Source organism: Pipistrellus kuhlii, unplaced genomic scaffold (genome assembly GCF_014108245.1).
Source record: "Pipistrellus kuhlii isolate mPipKuh1 unplaced genomic scaffold, mPipKuh1.p scaffold_m20_p_1, whole genome shotgun sequence".
NCBI lineage: Eukaryota > Metazoa > Chordata > Mammalia > Chiroptera > Vespertilionidae > Pipistrellus > Pipistrellus kuhlii.
In genome coordinates this window covers 84,931,719-84,948,493 of record NW_023425404.1, presented here as the reverse complement: position 1 = coordinate 84,948,493, position 16,775 = coordinate 84,931,719, and positions in this window count along the sequence as shown.

Sequence of the window (16,775 nt, the reverse complement as noted above, 5' to 3'; positions counted from 1 at the left end):
TGTTTACATATGCCACCATCTTGGTTTCCCTGATTATGGTTATTAAAAAAATAAAAATATCTGGGAGTGCCTTTGAAGCCTGCAAAGTTTAATACAGATGGCCTCATGAGTCTGATGCTCACTCGTCCTGTGCCCAGGTTCTGGTGTTTGGGTTGGGAAAGAATACTTTCATAGGCAGCAGTAGAAGGGCACAGGCTTTGGGATGTGACAGTCTACTGAGTCTTTGGGACATTCTTCTACATGAGTGTGTGTTTCTGCTTACAGTGGATGAGTCACTTAATCAATAGGCATTACTGGGTTCTCACCTGTAAAATGGGGAAACACTAGGATGATTAGAATGATATAAAAAATGTGGGCTGAATGTTTGATCAGAAGGAGTTTTCAATATTGTTGTTATTGTTATTATCACGACTATTACTGTGAGTCAGGATTTCATCTCGATCTAGGACTCTGATGCCTGCAAGGAGCTGGCCACATTTTTTATGTGTTCCTTCTCATCTGGGAAGGCTTCCTTTTCCCCCACCAATGTCCTACTCATCAGTCACTTCCCACTGAATGTGGAAATGCGGAAGGAATTGCATGGAGTTTGTTTTTCATCTTAGCTTGTTTTGCCCAACTCAGTTTAATTAGGAACAGGCTCTCCTCTTGCCACCCATCAGGGGAATTCCTTTGCCAAAGAAGAGTATCTGCCCCTGCTCTCATATGCACTAGGCTGCCAGCTGTTTCTTATTTGCCTCACCTGTAGGGCATTAGGCCAGACCAAGGTGAAAAGAGAATAAAAGCATATGGTCTTGGGAACAGTCCATTGTCTCAGCATCAGAGTTCTGTCTCTCCCTTGTCTGAGTTCCCAGCTAATTTTGTCCTTGCTCTCCCTGTGATGTGGACTGCTGACAGTGGTCTCTTTCCCTGACAATCTTTTTTGAACTTTGTATTTCTGGCTTTGAGTTTCCTGTCATCTTGAACATTTTTTGCTTGTTCAGTCTCCAAGCACATTGCTGCCCAAGTTTCCTTCCCCTTCTCTATTCTTTTTCCCTGCCTTTTCCCAACTTAGAGAAAGCAACTTTTATTAAAGGCAATGAGCACTATGTGGGAAGAGCATGAGCTTTACAAACATGCAGATCAGAATTCTATTCTTATCTCAGTCATTTACTTGACCTAGGGCACTGGGTATGATACTTAACCCCTCCGAGCCTCAGGTCTTTCATAGGTAAAGTCACAAAACTGTAGTTTCATCATAGTGCTCATAGATGCTCTTTGCATGTGGTAAGCAACATACAACCAGGCCTCTCCATTAATAGACTGGATCAATAATTGGTAAAATGTCATAGCATTCCTGACTGTGAACTGACAGTGAAAAGATAATTGTGATGTTATCTAAATTAAATCAATAATTGTATAATAGCCATTTGCTATTTGGATGGAAAAAACCATCATTTTCAAAATGTCCTATTCAGGGAAAGGATCTATCTTTGTTCCTACAAAGCCAGCCTAAGCTTATGACCCAGGAATCTGGATTGAGCAGCACAGTGATGGATGTGTGTGGATAGACTTACTACAAGCTTTTCCATAAGCTACAGAGTACTGAGGAGGTAGACACTAAGCCAAGCATCAGGAAGGCATCAGACATGCTTAACTTCTCCTTTTCTTTTAGTTCTTTCTTTAAAATTGTATCTTATCTTCTGTAACTTCTTCATAGATTATAAGTGTGCCAATGAATCTCAACTGAAGAGTTTACTCAATAAGATCACTTATATAACCCTGCTTATGTGGCTCAGTGGTTGAGTATCCACCTATGAACCAGGAAGTCATAGTTCGATTCCTGGTAAGAGCGCATGCCTGGGTTGCAGGCTTGATCCCCAGTAGAGGGCATGCAAGAGGCAGCTGAATGATGTCTCTATCTCTTTATCTCTCTTCCTCCTGTCTCTCTAAACCACATATGTCAAACACAAGGCCCGCGGGCCAAATCCGTCCCGCCAGGCCTTGCAATGTGGCCCGCACCGCGCTGTCATCACTGCACTCCGCTGCGTTTCCATCACAATGACAGTTTATGACTGTTCAGTAAACCATTCAGCCCGCGCTTTAGGCTGGATTTTAGATTTTGGCCCCTTCTCTGATTGAGTTCGACACCCCTACAGTCTAAACAATCAGTAAAAACATTTTTTTTTAAAAAAAAGATTACTTATATAATTACAGTTAAATCATAGTATACCAAAATTTCTATTACTTTAGAATCTATTCAGATAGAAAATAAAAATGTTCAGTTTCTGTAAGAGTCTCCTGTCACCTACTAGCAGTTTCTCCAAATTATGACAGAGCTTCATTAGCTATAGGGCTTTAGGGTCATGCAGAGCTAATCCAACCATATTATTAATAAAAACCTCACGTCCCTTCCTTGCACAGTGTATAAATTATTGGGAACCTGTTCTTTATTTCTGGCTCTGTATTCCTACCAAGTGGATTTAGTTATTATTTACTACAGCTGATTAGAAAGAACCCCATTCAGTCAAACATTTAATATTGAGTTATTACCCAAGCCTCATTTATAGAAATAAACATTGATCTTGCCCCTGAACATGGCACTCAAAGAAATAGAGGCATTTTCTGTTCAGAAAGAAGCAGGCAATATTTTCTAGTCTTCTGTGCTAACGAGGCAAAGAGGTGGCACCCTCATTAAGCTCCAGACTACATTCTTAGAGAGTCCACCACTCAGGCCTAAAAATGAAAGATGACATCTTGAGACATAGTTTTTGTAATAATCTCTTTCAAAATTAACAGATAATGGTCTCCAAAAGCTATCAAGGCAACTTATGACAGAGATGGATGCAAGCAATACCCTGTTAAATATATCCATTAATCACTATTTAAAACTATTTTTTTTACAACCAAAGGTTTTTCTTTTATTTTTAGTTGTAGTTTTCCTTTGAAGAAAGTTATTTGGTTAACTATTTAAGTGGATGTAGATGCTATCAACCCTTTCTCTCCCACAGATTTAGCCTTCAGTGCTAAAGGAATTCAACACATCTTATCACACATCTACTATTTCTGTGTTGATTATATTAATATAATCCTTGGTATCTCACTAGAATCATTATAATAAATTTCATAGGCAGTAACTTTGGTATGGTGTGGCTTTTCATGATATGGCCATGTAAGAAGTAGAAAAATATTTGCTCTTTGGGGATGTATGCTTCGTTTAACCACGTTTAAAAAGCTAGCAGATGGTGAGATGTAGACTGGAGTAAGATTGGTATTGCCATATAGTAATATGCAGGAATATTCTGATCCATATGTGTGCACACATCTGCATGGGGACTCACACAAACACATGTATATATGGTAGTCATAATGAACATACTATGTCTTAGCTTTAGAATGGTACAAAGTAATTGCTATTCTCCAAACTAAGTTCTGAAAATCTTAGACAACTTATTGTGTGACTAAGTACCAGCAAGAAAGGTCCCTAAATCTTGGGGATGGCTTTCATAACAATGGGTCAGAATTGTCCTTGAACTATCATATTATCTCCTTCCTTGTTCTCCTTTCTGCCCCACTCCAGGTTTCTGGTATCTCCTTGATATATGTGGTGTTTCAACTTTTGTGGCTATTACTCAAGGTGTACAATACTTGACATTACCTGCCTCTGATGTCAGGTGGGGTTTGTGTTTTCAGGTCTCACAAGGCTATCACAAACAAAGAAACAGTTAAGGGAGCACCCACAACACCACCCAAGCTCAGTGAAGAGTGAAGAAACAGAACTCCTATGTCCAAGTCTTCCTCTGAAAGAAGCATATTTTCACACTTCAAATGCTGCTACTTGAGGATCTTGTTTCCAATCAGCCTGCATCTAGGTGCTGACTGAGATCTTCCCCTTTGGGACACTGGCATATCCTCAACTGCTAGAACCCCAAAGAAAGTGGCTTGGACAATCACAAATGTGTGAGAGGCAACCAAAAGATAAAATGAAACTGCATGATAAGATTCATTTCCTACAAGATACCACTCCATAAAGACTGGAAAGGTGACTTCTAGCTAAGGTGCAAAAAGCAATATAGAGAGTTAAGGAAAGTGTAGAAACAAAGGGTTATGTTCCAAATAAAATAACAAGATAGAACTCCAAAAACAGATTTTAATGAAGTGGAGATAAATAATTTTTGACCTCTTGCTAATGCATTAGAAAGAATGGTCATACAAATTGTTCACCAAGGTCAAGAGAACAATGCATTTCCTCTTGAAAAGCCCACACATGGACTTAATCAGACTCATTCCCTTTGAGCTATAGCACTGGAGTGACAGCTTGAAAAGAAACCTGGGACATTTGGTGGAGGGAAGAAAATAAATTGTCTGAATCAGGGCAACAGCTAATGGGGTAGCTTTCTCGAAGACAGTGCTACAGTGCTTGTAAATGCCAGTGTTACTTTACTGAGCCTTTCTACCACAGAAATGACAGGCTTTGCCATATCTGAATTTCTATCAACCTGGCTCAAACTTTTCACACTACCCTGGTGATTTCATGGGATCCCACCCCTCCCTACTTACAGACTCATCCAAACCATTTCCTGTGGTTTTCCCATACATCTGGCTTTTCTTGTCTCATGCTTTGGACTTCCCTAAAATCTCTCAAACAAGCAGAAGCTGGCATCAATGTGCCCTGTACCTCTCCATAAGTGGCTCCAGGCCCAGCACTAGCAGAAGGCTGTCCTGATTCACAACTTGGCCTATTCTGAGAAAATGCAACAGCAGAAGTAGTAGCCAGTTGCAGATTGCTTTGTAGCTCATGCTATGTGGGCCCAGGCAGAGCACAGGCAGAAGCTGACTTTTCACTTCCTAAAAGGCTCCAGAGAGAGCCTATATACCTGATAGTTTCAGAGCATGCCAGTTTACAATCCTTCCACATCCACTAGCAACATAATCAAAGGGCAAACTTGTTGACCACCAAAGCCCCACTGAAGCAAGCCCTGCTTCATAGGGGCATCTCTTGCACAGCAGCTCTTCTATTATATTCACAGCTGGTCTGCACAGCCCATTGGCCTGGGGGTCAATCCCTACCAGTGATGCTGACAGCAACCAAGGATCAACTACAACATGACAGTGCACACAGCCAATACAGGGGCGGGCCTGGAGTGCCTAGCTGGGGAGATGAGACTGGGCCCTAACAAACACCTACTACACAAAGCAAGACCAGGAGAAGTAGCAGCTCTACATAGAAATGAATACAGGGAAGCAGCCAAAATACAGAGACAAAGAAACATGTCACAAATGAAAGAATAGGAGAAATCTCCAGAAAAAGAACTAAGTGAAATGAAAGCAAGAAAATTACCAGATACAGAGTTCAAAACAATGGTCATAAAGATACTCAAGGAACTTAATCAGAACTTCAAGAAACTTAATGATAATTTCAGGGAACTTAGTGAGAACATCAATGACTGAAGAAAAGGACTTATCATAAATGAAGCATACACTAATTTAAATAAAAAATAATTTACAGGGAATCAAACAATCAAGCAGAGGATTCCGAGAATCAAATCAGCAATTTGGAATATGAGGAAACAAAACAAACAAAAAAAGAAACTACCCAATCAGAACAAAATAAAGAAAAGAGAATCTGAAGCATTGAACAGACTATAGCATGAAGGCTGGGGAGGGTTGGGGGAGGAGGTAAGAGATCAACCGAAGGATTTGAATGCATGCATATAAGCAGAACCAATGAATGAAAGACACTGGGGGCTGAGGGGAGAGGACATGTGCCAGGGAATAGGAGAGGTTGGGGGAAGGTCAATGAGGAAAATAAGGAGACATATGTAATACTGTACTTTAAATACTGTACTACTATTTGTAATACGGTACTTTAAAAAATAAATTAAAATTTAAAAAAATAAAAAAACCTAAGAATATGAAGATAATGTAAGGAGCCTCTGGGACAATTTTAAGTATACCACTAGTCACAGTATGGGCATACCAAAAGGAGAAAAGAGGGAGCAAGGAATAAAAAACCTATTTGAAAAAATAATGACAGAAAACTTGATAGTGCACACAACCAACTCAGGGGTGGGCTTGGACTGCTCCAGACAAAACATTAGCAAACTAAATTCAACAATATATTAAAAATATATTGGTCATACACCATGATCAAGTAGGTTTTATTTAAGGAATACAAAACCTACCTGGTAAAAGAAATAGACTTACAAGTCCAGGAAGCACAGAGATTCCCAAAAACATTAACTTAAAAAGTCCCACATCATAATTAAAATGCCAAAGTTAAAGACAATGAGAGAATCTTAAAAGCAGCAAGAGAAAAGCAATTAGTTATCTACAAGGGAGCACCATACAAATGTCAGCTGATTTCTCAACAGAAACTTTGCAGGCAAGAAGTGGCAAGAAATATTCAAAGTGATGAAAATCAAGGACCTACAACCAAGATTACTCTCACCAGCAAAGCTATCATTTAGAATTGAAGGTTAAATAAAGATCTTCACAGACAAAGGAAAGCTAAAGGAGTTCATCACCACCAAATTGATATTACAGGAAATGTTAAAGGGCCTTTTTTAAAAAGAAGAAGAAAAATAAATCAAAGATAAAAAAATATGAACAATAAAATGGCAATAAGTACATATCTATCAATAATTGAATCTAAAAATAAAAGTAAATGAACAAGAGGTCCAATGAACAAAATAAACTGATGCATAAAATAGAACCAGAGGCATGGAACTATGGAACAGACATAAATCTCAGAGGAAATTGGGGAGTGGGCTGGGAAGAGATTTACCAAAGAACTTATATGCATATATGCATTACCTCTGGACATAAAGAATAGGACCTGTCAGAAATGAAGCATACACTAATTGAAATAAAAATAATTTACAGGGAATCAAACAGTAAAGCAGGGGATGCCAAGAATCAAATCAGCAATTTGAAATATGAGGGGGGTGGGGGGAGAAGAAAAAAACACCCAATCAGAACAAAATAAAGAAAAGAGAATCTGAAGTGTGATGAAGGGGGGGTGGGGGTGGGAACTGGATGAAGGGGAGCAAAGGGGCCCTAAAAAGGGACATCTGTAATATGCTCAGCAATAAAAGTTTAAAAAAATACTGGCTCAAAAGCAAGGAAAAGCAAAACAAAACAAAGTGTGTGTGTGTGGGGGGGGGACCCAAACAAATAAAAATGCATTTTCCAGACAAGAAAATGCTGAATGAATTCATCAATATTAGACTTTTTTTTACCAAGAAATTTTAATGGAATTACTTCAATCTAAAATGCAAAAGATCCTAATTTGTAACAGGAAAACATAAAAAAGGTATAAATTTCACTGGTAAAGGTAAATACGTATATACTTAAATCCAGAACATTTTAACATTGAAATAATAGTGGATAAGTCACATATAAATCTAGTATGAAGGTTAAAAAACAAGAGATAAAAATAACTAACTATAAAAATTTGTTAATGGTTACATACAAGATAAAAATGCAAATTGTAATATCTTAAATAAAACATGAGGAAAGAAATGTGAAAATGTAGACTTTAGTATATGTACAAACTTAAGTTGTCATCCATTTAAAATATGCTGTTATAAATATAAGATGCTATATATAACCCTTGTTGTAATCACTGCAAAAACCTATAATAGATACACAAAAGTTATGGAAAAGTATCTAAGCATTCTACAATAGAACATCATCAAATCACACACACACACATACACATACACACACACACAAGAGAGAGAGAGAGAGAGAGAGAGAGAGAGAGAGAGAGAGAGAGAGAGAGAGAGAGAGAGAGAGAGAGAGAGAGAGAGAGAGACAAGGGGAAGAAGGAAGGAACAAAGAAATTACAAAGTGGCCAGAAAACAATTAACAACATGGCAATAGTAAATCCTTACCTATCAACAATTAACTTAAATGTAACTAGACTAAATTATTTAATCAAAGACATAGATTTGCTGATTGGATAAAGAAAAAAGCAAGAGCCAATTATATCTGCCTAATAGAGACTCTTTTCAGATATAAGGACGTGTACAGACTGAAAATGAAGAGATGGAAAAAGATATTTCATGCAAAGGAACAAAAAAATAGCGGCGGAATAGACAGAAATATCCTAAGCCTTGTCCAGGAGCAGCAAGAAAAAACAGCTGAGGGTCGCATGGGGAGTGTTTGTTGGTGAGTTAAGGGACAGCTATACTCCAGGAGACAGTGAGGGACTGCTGGACAGGGTTCCCCTGACTGGGCAGCCCCCCTGCTGCTGGGTTCCCTCCCAGAGCCACTGGCTCGAACTCAGAGACCGTACCATCTTGAAGGGGAAAGTGAATGTTATCAGAAGCTTGAAAATCTACAACTGTGGCACCCACCAAACAGCTCTGAACCCCAACACGGGTCCCCAATTGGCGCAAACATGCGGATTCAGAGGAGCTCTACATTACCCCATTTGGAAAGGTCAGATTTCGCCCTGGATGGGGAGAGAGAGAACTACAAAACCAGACTTTAGGAGAAGAGAGAGCATGGAAAGACAAAGAAACAGTTCGCATATGAAAGGAAATCTGACCTTTCCGAGAGGAAGTATATAGCTCCTCTGAATCCACGTGCTTGAGCCTCTTGGGTTTTTGCAGCTGTTTGGTGGGTGCCATAGTTGTAGATTACCCAGGATTTTCAGGCTTCTGATAACATTCACTTTCCCCTTCAAGATGGCATGGTCTTTGAGTCTGAGCCAGTCACTCAGGGAGGGAACCCAGCGGCAGTGGGGGTTGCCTTGTCAGAGGAGCCCTGTCCAGCAGTTCTTCATACTCTCTTGGAGTATAGCTGTCCCTCAACTCACCAACAAAGACTCACTGTGAACCAATATTCTCTCTCTTTGTTTTCTCACTCACATACTATTCAATATTTTTCAGTCTGCCTTCCTATATATATATATATATCCAGCTGCCTTCTGTACACTCCTGTGGGGGATTATGAATCATGCCCACAATCTAGGCATATACCCTGACTGGGAATGGAACTAATAACCCTTTAATGCATGATGACACCCAACCAATGACCCACACTGGATTGTTTGTCTTCCTGGTGTTGAGTTATATAAATTCTTTAAGTATTTTGGCAATTAACTCCTTATCAGATGTATCATTGGTAAATGTGTTCTTCCATGTAGTGGGCTCCCTTTTAATTTGTTTTTGTTCTCTTCTCCTCTTACTGTCCCCCAATCACTTCAATTGCCATTTATATATTAATGACTCCCAGATCCTATCTTCAAGTCAGAATTCTTTTCTAATCTGCAGACCCACATTGTCAATTGCCAACTAGACAGTGGAATGTTTCATAGTATATATATTGAACTCAAAACCATGAATACTCAATATGTCATCTTTTGCCCTCCCTACTACTTCTCTTTACACAGATAAAGCTATCACTTCCTTTGTTATCAATCGCAGTGAATGATGCTAGTTACTTAGTTACCCAAGGCAGAACCCTGGGCATTATCCTCAACTTCTCCACCTGTTCACTCTCATATTCAACCAATCACTTGCTCCTGTAAATGTTTTCTCAATATCTGAGAACCTTACCACTTTTCTTTATTTGCATCATAATTGCCTGGGCCCAGATTACCATATTCTCATGCTCCATCTGCTTTCCCTATGACAAGTCTTGACAATATTCTCTTTCTTCTCTACAATACAGCTTCATAGTATTTAATAATTTTATTCATCTAGGATACTTCAGTGTATTTTCTTCTTTTTAATTTAAAAAAAGTTAATAAATCTTTATTGTTCAGATTATTACAATTGTTCCTTTTCCTGTCCTACCCCTCATAGCTCCCCTCCACCCAGTTCCCACCCCACCCTCTGCCCTTACCTCCCCCCACTGTTCTCATCCATAGGTGTACGATTTTTGTCCAGTCTCTTCACACAACCCCAATAACTTTCCCCCCTGAGAACTGTCAGTCCATCCCTTTCTATGCCCCTGATTCTATTATATTCACCAGTTTATTCTATTCATCAGATTTTTTATTCACTTGATTTTTAGATTCACTTGTTGATAGACATATATTTGTTGTTCATAATTTTTATCTTTACCTTTTTCTTCTTCCTCCTTAAAAACTACATTTCAGCTTTTCATATAATACTGGTTTGGTGGTGATGAACTCCTTTAGCTATTTCTTATCTGTTAAGCTAACATTCTGAATGATAGCTTTGCTGGGTAGAGTAATCTTGGTTGTAGGTTCCTGCTATTCATCACTTTGAATATTTCTTGCCACTCCCATCTGGCCTGCAGAGTAGAAATCAGCTGACAATTGTATGGGTGCTCCCTTGTAGGTAATTAACTGTTTTTCTCTTGCTTCTTTTAATATTCTCCCTTTGTTTTTTGCTCTTGGCATTTAAATTATGATGTGTCTTGGTGTGGTCCTCTTTGGATTCCTTTTGTTTGGGGTTTAGTGTGACTCTTTCTTTCACCAGGTGGGGTAAGTTTTCTGTCATATTTCTTTAAATAAGTTTTTAGTATCCTGCTCTCTCTCTTCTTCTGGCATCCCCATAATTTGGATGTTGATACACTTGAGGTTGTTCCAGACTATCTTCAAACTTTTGGATTCTTTTATCTTTTTGCTTTTTCCACTGAGTGTTTTTGCTTCTTCATATTTCAAATCTTTGACTTGATTCTTGTGGTCTCCTAGTCTGCTGTTAGGTCTCTATATTTTTTTTATTTCAGTCGGGGTATGTTTAATTTCTAGTTGGTCCTTTTTCATATATCCTGGAGGGTCTCACTAAATCTATCAACCTTTTCTAGGAAATTCTTGAAAAACCTTATAACTGTGGTTTTTGAACTCTATATCCAGTCATTTGCTTTCCTTCATTTCTTTCATTTGTGACCTGTTTCTTTGTCTCCACATTTTCGCTGCTTCCCTGAGTTGGTAGATCAGCTTTGTATGGTAGGTGTCCTATAGAGCATAGTGGCTCAGCCTCCCAGTTACCTGAGGTGGACACTCTTGGTGCACCCCTTTGTGGGCTGTGTGCTCAGCCTTGTTATAGTTAAATCTTGATTGTTGTTGGTATCCCAAGGAGGAGTTGACCTCCAGGCCAATTGGCTGTGAGTATCAGCTGTGTCTACGCTGGAAGAACTTCTACACTGGAGACACTCTTATGAGACAAGACTTGAAAAATTGCAAAAAGCCTCTGTGCTCAGCTTGGATGGGGTGGAGTTTCAGGGGGAGCAGTCAGCCTTGGTTTCCTGTCATCCATGCCCTATGGGGCCCCTGGGTCTCAGTGTCCCTAGGTAATCACTGCAAGCAACTCTGAGAGAAAGCTGCCTTTGAGTTTTGCCTGCTGCCAGACAGTCCCGTTTCTCCCCAAATGAGTTGGGGTTCTCAGAAACTCGCCCGGAACTGAAGTTCAGCGCAGTCAGGAGCTTCCATCTCCCTCCTGCTTTAGAAAGCCAGCCATGCACTCAGCCGCCTGTGCATTCAGTAGTCAGTCCTCTCTGCACGAGAGCACCTCCAGACATCTGCCTTCCCCAGCTTCCAAGTTTCAGTGTGCTTTTTCTTTTCCTGACAATCCAGATTCCCCCCCAAATAAGTTTTCTAGAGTCTCACCTGGGACTGGAGTTCAGTGCAGCCAGGGCTTCTATCTCTCTTTCACATTAAAAAGCCAGCCATACACTCAGCGACCTGTGCACACAGCTGCCAATCCTCTCCGTGTGTGCATCTCCATACTTCAGCCTTTTGCAGCTCCTCTGAGTCTCAATGTGCTTTTCTCTTTACTTCTAGTTGTAGAATTTCCACTCTGCAAGCTTTACTGTGGCTCTGGATGGTGTCTGTTTTGTCTTTTAGTTGTAGTTTTGATATTGTTGTGTTAGGCAACAGTTTAGGTGTTTACCTATGCCACCATCTCAGTTTCTCTTCAGTGTATTTTTTTTTAACACCTTATAGGTAAGGTCAAAACTTCTTAATATGGCTCATAAGATCTTGGCATGATCTTGTCACTGTTTGTTTCTCTGATTCCTTTCTTCCCTTCTTCTCTTCCTCCCTCCCTTCTCTCCATATCTCTCTCCACACCTTTGTACTCCTGTTCAGCTTAGAATTGTTCCTCTAACATGTTCTTTCTTCCCTCCTCACTTCAATTCCCTCCTCTAGACCAATTTCTTCTAAACCAGCTTGACAAACTTTACTATCTGCTAGATACTATTTATCTTTCAGACTTCAACTGGGATAGTTATTTAAAAAATTATTTATTTTATCTTCCTGAGGTCAGTAACATATTCTGCTCTTTTCTATGGCATGACCATTGAGTCACAACTGCTTGTGTAATTCTGTGTATCTCTCTGAGTTGTAACTTAATTTATATATTTTTTTCTTGAATCAAATGTGTAGTATATTGCCTGAGTTATAATAGTCTCTTAGTATTTATTGAATTGGCTGTGAATGAGATATTAGCTCTGGAAGATAAAAGATAGATGATAATATGAATAGCCAATTCAATAGGATGGTTTGAATATTTTTCATTTAGTAAGGTTTTTAAAAGGTCGTGGGGAAATAATCAGTGACTGAACCCTGACTTCACTGTTAATTAGGTAGGATAAAATTTGTTTCAGTCATGAAAACACATAATAACAGATTATATTTTAGAAAAATATAGAGTTATATTGTTTTAAAGTACCAAAGAGAATAGTGAACAAAATGAATATAAGAATTTATAATTAACTTATAAATTTGAATCAAATGGATGCACCTGATGTAACAAAAAACAAAACAAAAAAAACACACCTCCACAAAAACACAAACATATAAATAAAACTTCCATTCAATAACAACAAAACCTTTTACTCAGTCATTTTCTCTTAGTGTTATTCGTCATTCTCTATTAGTTTGTCAGCAAGTAGACTACAAAAATAAACCTTAGTATTATATTTGATTGCAAATTAATGAGTGAGAATCATAGGCTATTAAAGCTCAAGTGTCATTTAAAGATTATCTAATTTAAATCCCTGACTTGGTAGTTGACTAATGAAGTCTTGCTTAGTTAACAAAATACCTTACATACATATATTTAATGAACAAATATTTACTTATTACTATGCAAGGTATTATGCCAGGTATAGTTGGGTGAGTTATAAAAATATCTCAGTCAGTTAAGTGACATTAATCCCTTATGTAATCTCATTTTAACAGCTTTTGTGTCAATTAGTTTACTGTCTATTCTGAAAACATGATAAGTTTACATAAACAGACAACTAACTCTACCAATTAGGATAAGTACTAAGTGAATGTTAGAGATAAGAACTGTGGGAAAGAAGGAAGAGCGGAGCCATTGACTTTGTGCTAGTCTGGTCAGGAAAAGGCTTGATAATTATTAGGAGACCTCATTGTATAGCAGACAAACCCCAGAATTTACCCTTCTTCTACTTATGTGTTTTTTCTGCTCATCAAGTAAACAATCACATATATTTGGAAAGGAATAGAATAATGTGGAAACAGAATTCAAATATGACACAATGAGTCAGAGGACTGGGTGGGATGGACAGGGTGGTTCAATGAGTAGAGAATGAGGTTTCCCAGGTTGAGTCCTTTGGGGAAGTCACTCTGTCCAGGTATGAAGCAGGCAGTCATTAAGATGCTGAAAGAATAAACTGTTCTTCTGTTTAGGTATACAGAAATGACTTGCATTTTTCCTTATTAAGCCAAGGGATACTACTTACTGGGCATAATTAGGTGGTGAGAAGTTGTCCTTTTAAATGTGTTTCCAGAAGTTCTGCTGGGTTTTGGTGAAGCTTTGGTGTTGGGTTCTCATTCCACTAGAGATGTGTATTTCTGAAGCCACCCTGACCCTGTTCTCCATTTCATCATTTCTCTGTCTTAAAAGCCCATATGGGGTTTGACCTGCAAACCTGACATCATTAGCATTGTTTTTGAAACAACTAAGCTAACCTCTTCATAGCATTCATGATTTTGTTATGCTAGTGCAACCGCCCCAGAGAGGAAATAATTTCCTCTCAATTGCTTGTGAATTGTGTTTTCTCTGACAAGTAAAATGGATCATGGTGTCTATTAGAATTGTTGACCTGCCTAATAGGTCATCTGGAACATTACAACTTTTTGTGTGGTTTTGCACCTGGTCTACAGGCACATAAGATCAAGAAGTTTTCTGAACAGCATCACTTCATGTGATTTTGGATCAATTCAACATTAGGATCAAATCCTTATTATTTTTTTATACATCAAATTTATGCTTTTTATTAATAAGAGAATGCTTTTTGCACCTTAATATCAGAAATGGAAACATGTGTATCTTATTATATTTGGTAGAATTTAGTTTCTTTGTGTAACAGACTTTTTAAACCAGACCATTCCTATAATTTTGTTTAAAAATTATATTTTACAGTAGTCTTGAGAAGTAGTAAAACAGTAGAATATTTGAGAGCTTGTTTGAGAAAGCTGCATGTTTACCCTGCTTATCCATAGGAAGTTTTCTACACACGCCACAAATGATCCATTTCAGAATGGAAACCAAAGATACAGGACAGGGAAAAGGAAGTGATTGAGACATCAAGGACACTGGAGGGGATTCTGTCCTAGGATTTTCTATGTGATTTACAGACTGTTATACAGTAGAAACAGTGTCTGTTTCAAAGTCATGGCGGGAAGAGCTTGCCTGATCCTTAAGAGGCCAATTCACGTACTTCACTTTGATTAAAATGCTCTGGCTCTGGCACACATAAAAAATGGCTTTAGGAGAGAACAGTTTAATGCAGAAGTCCTCTCGCCTCTCAAGGACAATGAATGGCATTCACTTGGCTGCAATTAGAAGCCACTTGTGCAGAGAACTTGGGCCACTCTGACCTTGTGCTGCTTGGTCTCCTTCATCTTGAGGAGGGTCCCTGGCTCAGTGATGCCTCATTCACTGCCACGTTACAGATGGTTCTGACACTTCAGCCAAGCCCCGCTGATTTTTCTGGCTGGCCACATTCTTTTTATCTCGCCTGCTGAACAGAGTGGCAGCAATGTTCCCGTTTATCATATACTGTTCTGTGCTGTCATTTAGAAATACTCATGCACTCGCCTAGTGAATATTGATAAGATACCTTTGGAGTGAGATAAAATATGGTAAAGGAAGCATCTTTACAATGTGATAAAGAACTTTACAATATGTGATAAAAGCACACTACAAGGCCATCAATGAGAACTCAGGAGTAAGGGACAAGGGAGAGTGCTTATTGTTTGAATTTGCTATTTCAAAGATTTAGGGCTTTTCATTTGTGTTTCTAAGGGAAAAGCTCTTTGAAGGTCATGTTTGAATTAAAAGCTGTATTTATTATCTGTCTTTCCATGTTATCTATATTATAATTGCATATTGAATTTGGGACACAGTATCTCCTGAAGGTAGTCCCTTTCTAATTCCACTTTTATCCTACCCTCTGGTGTAGTGCATGTTTGCATCTGCTGGAGCTGATAAGGTAGGATTTGCTACCTGACTAACATTATTATAGTTCTCTCATCCTTCCTCTCTCGGCCAGTTTGAAAAGATTATCGCCTCTGGACTCTAGTCATCTGCTCAAAGACAGCACAGCTTCCAGCTGCAGCATGCACTTCTCTTTCCACTTTGAAGAAATGGTGGCTCCAGATATTACCAACCATTGGCTCATCCTAGTCACCATGCCAGCAAGAAAGGAAAAGGATCTGGGGTGGGGGGTGCAGTGTCAGGTGGAATGAGTACAGGATGAGTATTTTTCATAACCACAGCCATGGGCTCACTCCTTGCTCAGATTACAGAGCAGGCAATTAATCTCTCATTTGACTACAGGGCTTCTGCTGTAGTAGGTTCAGGAATAAGTAGGCATGGGGTAAAGAGCAGCATTCTTAAACTGACCTTGTTATGGAAATATTTTCTAAGTATATCTAACTCAATTTGGGAGGGAAGCAATAATATCAATAACACCCAGTATTTATTTTAAGCCTGTCATTTGCCAAGCATTGGAGTTTACATTGCCCTTTGAAACAATGAATGAAGTAGATCCTGCTAAAAATCACCATTTTAGAGTTGATGGAAGCAGAGGCTGACTTATAAAGTATTAAACCCTGGCCAGGTGGCTAACTCAGTTGCAGGATTGTCTCATGCACCAAAAAGTTACAGTTTGATTCCCAGTTGAGGCATATACTGAGGTTGCATGTTCTATTCCCACTTGGGGTGACTATGGGAAGCAACTGATAGATGTTTCTTTCTCTTTCACTTCCTCTTTCTCTAAAACTCTGAAAACATATCTTGTGTGAGGATTAAGAAAAAAATGATTAAGTGACATGCCCAAGGTTGCACAGATATGTGAGAGAGACAAGTTGAATGCATGTAATTCTTATATTTTTCTTGGTGGAGTTTCCTTTAGGCCCCTTCTATTCTGAAAGAGATAATGTTGCTTCTAAACTCAGCCTTTTGTAGGCATTAAAGTGTTCTGAGGGATGAACTCATAGTTCCTTCTTCCCAGTTTTATTGACCTAAACATTGTGTGAATTTAAAGTATATAAGGTTTATTAGATATACATATATATTACAAAATGGTTAACACCATGTTTATCATGTCACATAACTTTCAATTATTTTTGTGGTGAGAACATTTAAGATCTACCTCTTAACAACTTTCAAGGATGCAATATAGTATTATTAACTATAATCATGGTGCTATACATTAGATCCCCAGAACTTATTAATCATACAACTGGGATTTTGTACCCTTTGATCAACATCTCCCTATTCTTCCCCTGATCTAGAACCTGGTAACCACTATTTTATTCTCTGTTTCTGAGTTCAGTTTTT